At 40.6% G+C, this 14,999-nt stretch overlaps 1 pseudogene; it reads left to right on the plus strand.

The window, feature by feature from the left end:
- Positions 1–569: 569 nt before the first annotated feature.
- LOC131334268 (receptor-like protein kinase FERONIA) lies at positions 570–2,206 on the plus strand (annotated as a pseudogene).
- Positions 2,207–14,999: the final 12,793 nt, after the last annotated feature.

A 14,999-nucleotide genomic window follows, 5' to 3' on the forward strand; every position in this document is an offset into this window, starting at 1 on the left:
TATACAACGGAGATTTTCTTTAAAATGGAAATTTGCATTGGTGCCGCACGCAGATTACACTATTGAGGACTTCAAAATTTCAACAAAAGTGCTACACACAATAATTCAAATATAACATCAAACACAATCACTCATATACATATGAGATGCACACATACTAGTGCATGTAGGCTAGGCTCCACCTATATGTAAAAGCTTGTGTTTGATATTGTGTTTAAATTATTGTTTTCCTAGCATTTTTGTTCATAATTCCAGCCTTCGCTTCATTTTTAAGCTTGTCGACTTCTTCTTCTTTCTTTTTTTGAAGAGAGCTTGTCGACTTCTAGGACGAAACTGCGGTTAAAAATTAAGTCCTCTCTTTTGAACCAGACTATTCCAATCTTCTCAAACGAAAACCATAATATTCGAATCACCTCTCTCTCTCTCTCTCTCTCTCCATAGCCTTACAGCCCTTGCTACGAACGAGGCCAGTGAGAGCTTCACTCATGTTTCACACGGCTTCATCAGTTGGTTTCTCGGCAACTGTTTGCGTGATGGTTGCCAAAACGGTTGCCAAAACGGTTGCTAGCTAGCATCTTCCAGTACGTACGGTTTCCGTTCCAGGCAGGATCTCAAAAGAAAATACTAATGGATTTGCCAGAGTTTGTAGCGCTGAAATCAAACTACAACCACAAGTACATGCGATACATAAATGAAGAGGCGGAAATCCACGGGTTTCTCCAATTCACCGGAGACAAGCTTGTGAGCCCGTACGTCAAGCTCAAGGTGGAGACGGCGGAGAGCGGGGACGGTCGACTGGTGCACATAAGATGTTGCTACAACAACAAATATTTGGCAAGGTGGTCGCCGGAGCACTGGTGGATTGTCGCAGAGGCTGACGAACCTGAAGAAGACCAATCCAAATGGTCATGTACGTTGTTCGAACCCCTGTTTGTAGGCGATGATGCTAAAACAGTCCGATTTCGCCATGTCCAGCTCAACCACTACGCATGCTTATGGAGGGCCGCGGCTCCGCACACTAACTGCTTATTCGCAGGATCAAAAGAGACCGACCATCATGGGTGCGATGTTTACACAATCATCGATTGGGAATCGGCAATCGGCTATGGTGGCGGCGTGATTCAAAATTCCGAGGAATCTTGTCGTTGCTTTTCGCTGTCCGAGATGTTAACAGCAACGAAAGCCTTTGACGATGCATTAGTTATTGGGATTGGCGGATTTGGTAAGGTATACAAAGGCTTCATTGACGATGGTGCAACAACTGTTGCCATAAAGCGGTTGAATGTTGAATCTAATCAAGGTGCTCAAGAGTTTTGGACAGAGATCAAGATGCTTTCAAAGCTCCGGCATACTCATCTCGTGGCTCTAATCGGCTACTGCAACGGCTATGAAGAGATGCTCCTTGTTTACGAATATATGGCCAATGGGACCCTCGCCGATCATCTCTACGAAACAGGCAAAAAAGAAAGTGGTAAGAGTATTATTTCACATCTCACGTGGGAGCAAAGGCTCAACATTTGCATCGGTGCTGCACGCGGATTAGACTACATTCATACTGGTACCGATCAAGGTTTCATACACCGAGATGTGAAGACCCCAAACATTTTGTTGGATGAGAATTGGGTAGCCAAGATTTCAGATTTCGGGTTATCCAAAGCCATTACAAGTCTGACAACAACCCATGTTAGCACAAACGTCAAAGGAACGTTTGGGTATTTTGATCCAGATTATTTTCAGTCCCGTAAACTAACCCGGAAATCTGATGTTTTTGCCTTTGGTGTGGTGTTACTGGAAGTGTTGTGTGGTAGGCCACCGGTAGATCTAAGACTCGAGGAGGAGCAAATTAGTTTAGAATCCTGGGCTCTGGAATACATCTAAAAGGGAAAGCTTGACCGAGTAATTGATCCCTCTCTGAGTGGGCAAATAACACCACGGAGCCAGAAGTACTTTGCGAAACTTGTCAACAAGTGTTTACGTAGTTCTCCAAAGGAAAGGCCTACGATGGCGGATGTAGTGGCGAGCCTTGAGGTGGCATTGGCACCACAGGAGAGCAGGGGAAGAAAGCAGGGCATCGCACTTGTGCTAAAAGGTATGAATTGTTTGTGGAAAGGGAAGGACAACCGTGATCGACCCTAGTTCTTCCAACGACGACTTCTCCTTTGATAGCGAGTTACAGAATTGGCAGACGGAGCTTTCTTATCTCAGATTTTGATCTACCAGGTAGTAGATAGATCTTCATTGTACTTGGAATAAAATTGGCACAACTTCTGCAGGTTGGCATGAAAAATGTGTCTGTTTTTTTAAAAATTATCGGATAAATTTGTATCATTGCAGGGACAAGTGGCTTGCATCATATAAGTTAGGGTTTAACTACAATGGTCAGTGGCTTGAAATATTTTCGTTAAGAGTACACATTGTATGGACAAGTGACCAAAAAAAAAAAAAGGGATTTTAACTCGTCAGTTGTCATGTTGTTGGAAGTATCATCGGAAGGAACCTGGCTTCTCTGCAGTTGATTGCAGAGAAGGATGTGCGGTTCTATCTGAACCGTTCATCTTGAAAATAAATGGTTCAGATTTGTTGAATTTATTACTGGTCATCAATTGAAAACCAATTTGGACCCTTAAAAATTTTATCTAACGGTTGCGATTACTTGGACCGCACTTCTGATTGAACTGCAGACAAGCCAAATTCCATATGAAGGGGAGCAATAGTCCAGTTATTGATCTGAATCTGATTAGAAAAATATCACCTGCACCAGAATAACGGAGAGAATTTGTCGAAGATCAGATGGAGATATTGTTAGAAAAATCTTTTAAAAACTTCTTAAAAATAATTTATTTTGTTCCTTAAAATTTTAGTGGTTACAACAATTAGTCCGATAAAAAAAAAAAAAAAAGAAACTTTTCACGATTAGTGGGTAACACTCCAACGATTAACGTCCATTGGTTTTTTGGAAGGTCATTTGAGATATGTTTTTGAGTACTTTGAGCATACGCACAGTTCTTGGTTCTTGGAAAATCTTTAACAACACTCAAATCTCTCGTGTCATTTGGCGTCATTCAACCCGGTGCAGAAATCTTCTGCGTTTACCCTACCACCTTATGCCATGTCATGCTTCAAATTGGCAGAGGGCTTATGCCGTGAGATTGAAGCTGCTATGGCGAGGTTTTGGTGGGAAGAACCAGTGATGAAAGGAAGATTCATTGGTTAAAATGGAGTCGGCTGTGCAAACCGGAATTTAAAGGTGGGTTAGGCTTTCAGAGCCTCAGTGCATATAATCACGCTCTCCTAGCGAAACAAGGATGGCGGATCATGTTGTCTCCCAGTTGTCTTATGGCTAGGGTTTTGAAAAGTAAATATTTCAAGAATTGCACGTTTATGGAGGTACTCTTGGGAATAACCCGTCATGGGTGCGGAAGAGTATTCTGGAAGGAATGCGTGTTTTGTCAGCGGGTGTTCGGTGGGCAAGCGGAAATGGCAAGTCTGTTCAAATCGATAAAAACCCCTGGACTTCTTTACCTGGGGATCTCAATGCTAGGAGGGTAGTGGATGATCGAAATTTTGGGACAGTAGCGCAGCTTATCAATCAAAACATGACGTTGTGGAAGGGTGATGTTGTTAACTGGTTGTTCAGGAACGTAGTATTTTGAGCATGCCGTTGTCGTGTGTTGAACACAAATTTCGAGTCTACAAAAAAGACGGGAAAAATGCTGAACGAGAGTCAATTTTATTGATTGAGAAAATTAGGGTTTACAATTTCTAATGTATTTCCTAATCAAAGAAAATAAAGTCTTCTAATTCTTCTCTTTGGATGTTGAAACAAGGGCCTTGATGCTTAATCCTGAATCGAATGGCGGAATCTTCTCCAAGATTTGTGAAGAAGATGATGACTTGGGTTGAATGTTCTTCGCAGCTTTGAGGCTTCGATTCGAAAAACCTTCTTGTTGGATGCACACTTAAAGAATTTTGAAGGACTTAAAGAATTTTGAAGGACTTGAGGGTTTTGATTTTCAGAGCTCTGGAGCTTGTATGCTTAAATGTGCAAATAGAAAAATATGAGAAGGAGCACCTCTATTTATAGAGAGCACCTCATTTATAGAAATGTAAGATAGAGAGTCATGACCAACTCTACCTCCTTCATAGTTATCTTCGTAATTATTTCCTTATTTAACGTTAAAGAAATAATTATAATTTTATAAATATCATCAAGAGATAATTATATAAAGAGAAATACAATTATTAAAAATAATAATTGTGTCACTTAAACACGTAGCACCATTTGATTGGCCCATTCGTGTCACTTTGACCTTGACCTTGGGACACATGGCAACATTTGATTAGCCATTTACTGTGTCCTATTTATTAGATTCCGCAATACGTGGCAACTTGTAATTGATTATAAATTTTACATGTCTACAAATGTCCTCTCGATACTTGCCCATATACAAAAGTGAGTAGATCTTGAAACATTGACTTGATGCCGAAAATTTGTGTATTCAGCAATTTTTCTTGACATTTGATGTCAATTTGAATTTCAAGAGTTAAAAACTCCTGAGCCGAGCTTTCACCGCTTGAACTTCCCTTCATGGCAATAAAATTTGATAGCCCAATTTTTTTTGGAGACTCACAGGAAACTTAGGTTGATGAGTCAACTCAGAGAAATTTGCTTTGTCCAATCAGTGAGTCAGGACGACCTACCTAGGCCAAATCCCAATGAACATAGGATAGGAGCCTTTGGCAAATTTTTCGGAAGCCTACAAAATTAGTGAGCCCACCATGATTACCTTTCGCCGCCTCTCTCCTTTGCTCGGAGAGAAATCAATTTGAGATGAATTTGATTTAGGATGGGAATATGCCTTCCTTCTCCTATTGGAAGTTGTCTTTGTGCTTTATTATCTATTCTAATATATAAAGGGAGAGCACCCTTTGGTGTCTCTTCCTTTTATTATGTATTTTTCTTTCCTAAAATATTCTCTAAAGAGAAAAACCACACAAAACAAAATAGTTAATTTTGGGAATATATTAGACATTTTACCACACAAAAAAAACTCCCAAAAACAGTTACCATCCTTTTCCCTTCAACTGCTCCATCTCCAGCAGTTCCCTCTCATTTATTTCACCACTCTTTCGGCTGTTCCAATGAAAAACCTGCTCTGTTCCAATTAAGGTATTCAATCTCTCTCTCTCTCACACACACACAAACACAAAAGCAGTAGTCAAATGCTATGTGGCAACTAACATGGTTCAGCAAAAAGTCTTCTATTATATGGGTTTTGTTTCTTTAGAAAGTGAATCATTGGGTTTTGTTTGATGGTGCAGAGAGAGAGAGAGAGAAAGCATGTGTGGCGTGTGCATGTGCATGTGCTGTGAGAAGTGGTGGTGCTATGTGTGCGTGGGTGATGGGCTTGGTAGGGTCATGACTTATTGGGAGGTAGACTTATAAAGTACAAATTGTTATTAGACATATTAGTAGTAGCTATACAGTAGCATTTTATCTTATAGTCTTTAATGTAAGTACTTATACTTGCGCATTTTACCTTCATTGTGATTCAGATTAGTAGAGTATGTGAGCATTGCATTTTGGTGATCTATTCGTTTCGATCGAGGTGAATGGTTAAGCATGTGATCCATTTTTTTGAAATCCTCTTGAGCCAATCTATCATTGACAATTCGATATTCGTTGCAATCCGATAATTGAGAATATTCGTGATTGATCGATTGCCCTTACTTTTATTGTTGTCGATTCGTTGATTCCGTGATATTATTGTGACTATGCAGTGAAGAATGAGAAACTTTTTCTGCATCAGCATGAGAAACTTGCATCTAATTTCAATGTTTCATAGCGAACTGTTATGTATTATAGCAAACTGTTTTTGGGGAAGATAAGTTGGAAAAAATAAGTGATTTCAATTTTGTTGGACAAGTGCAAAGAGTGGTCGACGGAGTCAATGGTGATGGTGGTCGGCGGCATCAACGATGGGAGGTGAAAGTGAGTTAACTGGAGAGTGTGTTTGGTTTGGAACTGAGTTAGTGAAGTTGGGTCAAAATTTCGGGCAACATGGTGAAATTTTGAATTGAAAAATAAAAGAGACTAGAGGCTGGGGCACACGCGATGCGTGTGCAAGTCGGATTTTCACAACGTTTTGTAAAAATGCTTGTCACTTATTGTTTGATCAAATTTTTACAAATATTGTAAAAATCCGACTTGCACACGCATCGTATGTGCCCCAGCCTCTAGTAAATTCATAAGAGCAGTAGAAACATACTCCCTCCGTCCCATAATATTTGTCCGGTCCGCGAAACGAGGACTACAAAATAATGCATTTCTTTCGAGAAAAAATTTAAATTTTTTTCATAAGTTAAAAGAACTCATCGAGATCTAGTAAATTGTTGAATTTTTTTTCAACTTTTCTTACAAAAATAATATTATTTTTACGTCTCCGTTTTGCGGACCGGACAAATATTATGGGACGGATGAAGTAATTCTCACAGCTTGAATGATTGGTTTGGCAACCCAAAAGACACTAATCTAGTGAGTCTTTCCTCTTTGTCTCTTAGCTTCTTATTTTTTCTGTCTCTTTCATGCTTCAATACTGTACCAAGCACAAGTCCATGTAGTAGTACTATTTCCTACTTGAGAGAATAGCCTAACAAAGCAACGTGGCTCCTCCTTTGGATTTTTTCTTCTCTCTGTTTACGGCCGGCTTTACGCACCAGTGCAACCCATGTACGCCTTCGCACAATTTTTCTTTATGCAAAATTTATTTTGCTCTTTGACTTCGAGACTTTTGTAGGTATGTGAACCTTTTTTCATCTTGTCATGCCCCTGATTCTTTGAACTTTGACCGCACATAGTAGGAGCTAAGGAATGAAACCCATTAACAAACGTGTAACGATCCGAAATTTGGGAACGTTAAAAGGATAATTTCATTGAAAATTAAATGGAGTCTGGCTCAATATTACATCATAATCTTAACAAAAGTACTTTTATTCAACAAAAGGAGGGAACTAGGGTTCCTAACTACTGCTCTGCCTGCTTTTCCATCCTAGCAAACTCCTCGGCTCCGAAGGCCTCCAATGTATATAGCTCACCCTGTTCATCTATGAGGTCTGACACATTATACCGGCGTCGCCACCAATATAATATGTCAAGGTCACCAAAAAATAACACCATGAGCTATAATACTCAATAGAAGAACTCATACCCACTAACTCTTATCTTATGAACATTAGATCATAAATACTAACGATTTCCACATAGAACATGCATACCTAACATGACAATTAACACTGACACATCCGCATTCATTATTCAACTAGCGTTGGTGTCCAAGATTCTCTGAATTTCTCCTATGCGACTCTTCGTAGACCATGTCACCAATTTCCACATTTCATAACCATATGAATGCTTTCAAAATCGTTTTTAACACACCCAACCTCGGTTCTGCCATTCCGGTCTCCCGAGTATCCTCACAATGGTTCCGCCGCACCGGGTTCCCATTGGCACACTTTGCATTGGTTCCTCTCCTCGGATAACCAAGCCACACACTCAATCTTGGTTCCGTCGTTCCAGTCTCCCGAGTATCCTCACAATGGTTCTGCCGCACCGGGTTCCCATTGGCACACTTTGCATTGGTTTCTCTCCGCGGATAACCAAGCCACACACCCAACCTCGGTTCCGCCGTTCCGGTCTCCCGAGTATCCTCACAATGGTTCTGCCGCACCGGGTTCCCATTGGCACACTTTGCATTGGTTCCTCTCCGCGGATAACCAAGCCACACACTCAACCTCGGTTCCGGCGTTCCGGTCTCCCGAGTATCCTCACAATGGTTCCGCCGCACCGGGTTCCCATTGGCACACTTTGCATTGGTTCCTCTCCGTGGATAACCAAGCCAGACACCCAACCTCGATTCCGCCGTTCCGGTCTCCCGAGTATCCTCACAATGGTTCCGCAGCACCGGGTTCCCATTGGCACACTTTGCATTGGCTCCACTACGCGGATAACCAAGCCACACACCCAACCTTGGTTCCACCGTTCCGGTCTCCCGAGTATCCTCACAATGGTTCCGCCGCACCGGGTTCCCATTGGCACACATAACAGACACCACACAATGGGCTACCACGTCCGGCCACATTGCAGTTTTCAAAACATTTCATCTTTTCAAAACACGTCTTTCCATCAACTACACCCTAGGTGTCATGTTTCTATTTTCTCAATTTCCGTATCTCGTTTTCATGCATTGACTCCGCGGTAGGACTTCACATGTAATCATAAATCATTCATTATAATCTTGAAACTAAACTAACAAGATTATCCAACTCAATATTATACCACAAGTAATACAAGCAATTCATGTAAGCATGCTCATAACCCTTTTAAAGTTCAAAATTCGAATACTTCCGGTCAAGCGATAATATTCCAATCTTTTAAAATCCGTACTTTCTTCCTTTGTGGAAAGTTTGAAACAACATATGTTTAATGGAGTAACAATCGATTAGTCATCATGTTCATACTTTCTTTAGCGAAAACAAGTCGTTGCCTATCATGCAATCCAAACACAAGATAGATAACCTTATCTACTTAGACATATTCCATGTTATATTTTGAACTAAAGAGTAACGACATACTACTTTCTAACATACGGTTCTATACGTCGAGTTAGGGGACAAGGGATTCTACCTTACTTCTTGGCAGTTGGTCGGTTTTGAGAATAGGTCGTCGGTTTTGCGAATCGGCGACGTAACAGCTCCGATTTGCTTCGAAAGGAAGAGAGATGGATTTTCTCTTCCTAGAAACAACTTTGCTAACTAAACTAGGCTACTTTAAAGATCTAGGGGTGTTTTTTGGAGGTGGTTTGGTGGTAACTCTCAAAAACTTCAAGAAAACTCAAGAAACTTGAACTTTGGAACTTGGAAAGCTTATAAATTCTACAGAGAAGTTGGAGCAAGGAGTGAAAGTGTGAGTTTAAGCTTGAATGAGCTTGCTATTTATAGGCCAAGCATGCCCTCTCTCTCCCTCTCACCCGAATCTCTCTCTCTCTCTCTCTCTTTCTCCTATCTTGGATTTTTTTCATGCTTTGATTGAAAGATCAAGGGTTTGCTTGCACTTTTCTACCTAGTTCTAGGCTTGCATGGCTAGATTTAGTACTTTGGATTTGATTTTGGAAAGATTGGTGGAAGAAGGGAAGATGATACAAGGTTTCATATTGGCAATTGTACATATAAAGACAATGGAGGATAGATTTTTGCTTGAAAGAATATATAATCATAGATTGGAAGGATGTAAGAAGATCATGGAAGTCAAGTCAAGGAACAACCAAATCTCCCTCTCTTCTTCATTCTTTCTCTCTCTCTCCCTCCCTCTCTCTCTTGGCCACTCTCCTTCTCTCTCTCTTGGCAATCTCTCTCTCCCTCTCTCTCTCCTAGCACTAGTACACACACACACACACACACACACACACACTTCTAGGTACAAGTAAACATATATATAGAAATGTACTTAAGGTACTATGTGATCTAATGGAATTTCAAGTTAAGATTTTCCTATTAAACTATTCTAATAAACACATGTGTACTTTTGTAATAATATTAGCATGTGTATGTGTATATATATATATATATATATATATATATATATATATGTATAAGTCCAAGTACACATACACACACACACACACACACACACACACACATATATATATATATATATATATATATATATATATATATATATAAAAGTGTGTACCATGCAATCTAGGTAGATTTTCAAATCAAAATTCCTTATTAAAATAGTCCAAATTGGCACATGTTCTTATTATAATATTGTACTAGTGTACCTAGGAAATCTTGGGTATTAAATCTATAAGGTACACACACACACACACACACATACACATATATAAGTATATCATCACATGGGCAATTGATTGGTCCCATTCGGTAGTCGTTGAAGTTTACCAAACGGCCGTCAAATTCAATTATTTATTTACCGGACTACAACTAAAGATTTGCATAGTATAGCGAGGAAGTCCGAGTTGATCCACAGGGAGTTCGAATATAGCTTGTTCGGATTGTAGATGTAAGGGTTTGTGGCGTTAAGGCGGCCAACTTTTAGTTTTCCTTTGAAAGGTGAGAAATACCATTATGAAAAAGACTAGAAAATGAGTTCGGACTAAGAATTAAAAGTGGCAAGGCAATGGAGTTTCTAACGCCCGTAACTTAAGCCATCTAACAATTCTCAATGAAAACACGGTTGAATCGCACGGCATAGGCTATCAACCGGAAGATTTAGCTATGAAAATGGTTAGACTTGATATAGAGTTTGAACAACAAGCTTAACACAAGGCGTGACATAGCTCCTGGAACCATATGAGCGAGCACATGATCACCGGAGATTAACAACGCCAAGACTTGCATTCAAACTAAATATCAAGGTGAAGAACTAGAAGCATGGTTCGGAAAGCGAGCAAGTTCTTTGGTTCTTCTAGCAAACACAAGTCGAGACATAGCTCACGGAACCATATGAGCGAGCATATGATCACCGGAGGTTAACATCGACAAGTTTTGTTACATAAAAGGCGAACCACACACGCACAATTACAAACCAAACCTCAAGTTCTAAGATTGAGAAAAGCAAGATTAACTTAAGTCATGAAGCATTAATCACCCCGGTGCTAAGCCTAATCAACTACTCACACATAACAAAAAGACTAGAAAATATGTTTGGAAAGGTAAACATGATTAACCGATAAAAATGGAAATAAACTTGATTTATGAGAAGATTCATACCATAGCTACAACATTAACACATGAGAAAACATCAAAACACTTAAACTTACTTGAGTTCTTGTAGGAAATAACTTGAAAAGCTTAAGAACAACAATGGAGAAACCTAGAGAAAAAGTAGAAAACTTAGGCCTAAAAACTAACTAATGGCCATCCTTTCCATAAATGGCATACAAGCCTATTTATAGGGCTTATAAAATCAGCCTTACAATGGACAAAAAGGCCCCCAAAATATCCCAAAAACATACTAGAAGTAGAAACTTTTAATATATGGAAGGTTGAAATATTCAGCAAAAAAGTGTTGGTCGAAGGGCATTGGTACCGGTACATCAAAAATGAGGTATTGGTACCAATCCAACTGTCTTCCATTTCAGCACCAAGGTACCGGTACCATATTTTTGAGGTACCGGTACCATTGTCTACAAAACTGCAAAACATGGCAGCTTGGCCTTTGAGCTCTTGTGATGTCCCGACGGCCTTCCGATACTTCGATACTCGATCAACGGGACTTGACGAAAGTGTGCCATGTGGTCTAGGTCTCTTAGATACCCTCGAGGGCCATGCTCGATGCATTTGCCTTATTTCTGAAACCTTAGCATGCTTCGTGACATTATTGACCACCGGCCGTCCACTGAAGCTTTTGCAACACCATTAGGCTCCGGTGACAATGAAACGTGTACCGTCGGGCACTTGAACACTTGGTTAAATCCCGGAACATCCCTTGGCATTCAAAACCGTCTTATTAGCACGTTTTACCTGAAACACACACAAAAATACCTTACGTGCATTATCGAATAAAAACGACGACTTATGCATATAAAAGCTACACATTAGAGGATTAAAGCCCCAAGATTATACAATCTTAGGTGCTAATCACACCCCCCAACTTGAACTTTGCTCGTCCCTAGCAAACTGAAACAAAATGTATTTAACTTAACTATGCAATCTTCCCGAGATATAAGATACAAAAACTATGCCCAACTACTACAACTAGGCAAAAGTCCAAAACACCCCTTCAAATCCGATCATATGCAATCCACGCACAAACATGCCATGAACTAGGACGAGCAAACTATGCCATATTAGAGTAGTCAAACATTCGTGCACCACAATGAGTTTCGACTCCAAAACTCACAAGGATACACTCTTATTCGACTTTTCACATAGTGAGATACAAGGTACATCCCATGACAAGCGCTAGCGAGTAAATGCAATAGCCAGAGACAAAAAGCTACGCATGCTATCGAAGGAGCGCTAAGAAAAAAAGGAAAGCTAATTATTTACAAGTATGCACAACAAGGAATAAATCATACTCAAAAAGCAGTAAATATCAATCATGCATCAAACGGAATTAAGTAGCATACAAAAGATCAACAGAGGACTTTATTAGCTTATAACGACCTTGGATACAAAGGGAAATGGACTACAAAAATGTAGTGGCCATATACTGCACGGTTCATCTACCCTTGGCCACTACCAACCCTAAACTACCCAAGGCATGGCCACATATCGGCCAAACACCAAACAAAGTTACGAAAAAGAAATAAAGAAAAACTACTACCACTAACTCAACAACACATAGTCGTCATCTTCATCCGGCTCCTCATGGTATTGAGCCTCGAGCTCCCCCTTTCCATTGGATTCTTCCTCATCCGAAATGTAAGATAGCCCGGAGGTCACACCAATCCTCTCATCATAATAGTCAACCCTCTTTTGAATATGATTTTGCTCTTTCATAGCATTTCTTTGATTTTTCTTTTCTTTGAGGAATAGGGTCATTTGAGGTGAAATTTGTAGTGAGAGAGATTGAGGAGCCAATTTTGAGGGCTTTGGAGAGGGAGATGAAAGTTTGGGGTTTTACCTTTTGTAGTGGGAGAGGAGAGATAGGGAATCACATATCAATTCATTGCCTTTTGCATCTCAACCACTTTTATCATATTCACACCACTGTAAACCTCCTTGAATCATTCAAAACTATAAACACACAATCCTCCAAACATCTGGTTACCTAGGTTTGAACAATGGAAGAGACTCGGACTGTGGTTCAAAACAAGGATGATGTGACTCTTATGTGGTAAAATCAAGCAAAAATGCCTTGAATCATTTCCTAAGTACGCTGGCAACTCCAATAAGATGCATGAAAGATATAAACACTACTTAAGCATGCACAAAAGGTGTTATTTACGCAAGTGCGGAATAGGAGAACGAAAAGCATGGGATGCTTATGAAACGAATCTCTACTCTAGCGATGCATAACACTTGACTTGACTTTTAGGCTCAACTTGTTCATCAACGTTCATGTATATGCATGTGACATAGATTCAAACACAAAATTAAATTCGACGGGATACATGACTCTTGCCATATTGACACAATTGAACATAATTAAAGTATCTAACAAGAGAAATCACTACTAACAAGGGAAGATTGCACAAAAAATTTAAAAATTTTACAAAAAATAGAAAAATGAGACAAGTCTCATGAACATATATATCCCTCCCCCCAACTTAAACGATGCTATGTCCTCATAGCATGGAGAACAACAGTATTGAAAGAAGAGAACAAAAGATTGTACCTTCAAGAGAATGTCAACCCCCGTATACCTTGACCAAGTTGGAGGCTTTCTTGTCACTGCTTCCCTTCGTCATTGGCACTGCTTTCAAGGCTCACTCTTTCGGCTCCTCCATCGGAACCATAGTGTAGGGAGGTATTCCCGAACAGGCCCAAGAAGAGCCCGAGCACGGTGAAGGAAAAAGTCAATGCACTATGGACCAGTGACATGAGAAGTCGTGGGTCCAGAGAGGTTGTACGAATCTTGGTTCAGTAAAACACGAGATGTTATTGGACCAAATACAAGGAAAGTGACATGTGATGCCACTGTTCAGGTAACTTGTTCGGCAAAGAGAGAGTCGAACAGGAGGAGAGCTCCTTAGAAAGGAAATGGTCCAAATCATTGATAAAGGACCAGTTACATGTGAAGTAACTGGACCAGGCCGTCTGTTCGGCCATGAGATGGCCGAACAAAGAGAGAAGTCCTATCAGAGGGAACGCACTAGAAGAGTCCAGAAATAGTGGTTTTCCATTAAAGAGTAAGATCCTGAGAATGTAGGATCTGTAAAAGATACCCAACGAGAATGGGATGTACGGCTTGTTATGGAAAAGAGTCCTATAAGGATTAAGGAAATAAACTGATTAGGGAACGAGAATCCAAGAGCTCCTAGTTTTCCTATACGAGGTAGGAAACCTAGGGCAATATGGATACTTGGGCAGCAAACATCCATAAATCTATAAATATGAGGTAAAACTAGAGGTGAAAGGTACGCAATACGTTGCATTATTCGATTTTTACCTACTGATAATTAGGGTTCCTTTAGTACGAAATACTACAGAAGGCATCGGAGGGCCTTTGCCACGAGAGGCAAAGGTGCACTCACTCCTTGTCTGTTTTGCAGGTCAAGGGTTTCGTTGACGAACTAGGGTTCCGGTCAAGAGGCACGAGAACCCGTTAACACTACTTGAATTTGTCTACCTACAATTTGCGCCGTCTGTGGGAAACAAAAGAGTTCCCTTTGAAATACGACCATGGTGGAAGTAAATCCAGCAACACCACACGACCCAAAGGACGTGTTAGATGGAAGAGGGGATAAATCTCCACCCGGGGCTCCGAGAAAGCCCGAGGGAGGACACAAGAGGACCACGAGTAAGGGCCGCCCCCTTACCGTCCACGGCAACTCCAAAAATAGAGATGGAGAGACGACATCGAAATCCACGAGAAGGACTAAATCCCATCGAGGGGATGAATCGATTGCACACTCCAGGAGTGTGTACCGTAGCGAAGACGTTCTTGATAAGAAGAGACAAGAAATCGAGGAGTATGCTCGTCTGATTAAAAAACGAGAACATGAGATCAGAGAATTAGAAAGAATCAGGGAACATCCGGAGGATTCCGGATTATCTCGAAGAAATTTTAGAGGTAGTGGATACGCTGTGGTACAATACAAAAAAGCTCCTTCACGAGGAAGAAGGAGCAGAAGCAGAAGTCCAACCCCAAGACGACATAAAGCTTCTCCACGAAAAGGGAGAAGCCAAACCCGAACACCAGAGCGAAGGAGGGTTTCTCCTAGAAAGAGGAGAAGTAGAGGTCGAAGTTCTACCCCTGAGGAGGAAGGGAGTAGGAAACATCATAGGGACAAGTACGAAAGACCTGATTC

This window comes from Rhododendron vialii, chromosome 1a (genome assembly GCF_030253575.1).
Source record: "Rhododendron vialii isolate Sample 1 chromosome 1a, ASM3025357v1".
Classification (NCBI taxonomy): domain Eukaryota; kingdom Viridiplantae; phylum Streptophyta; class Magnoliopsida; order Ericales; family Ericaceae; genus Rhododendron; species Rhododendron vialii.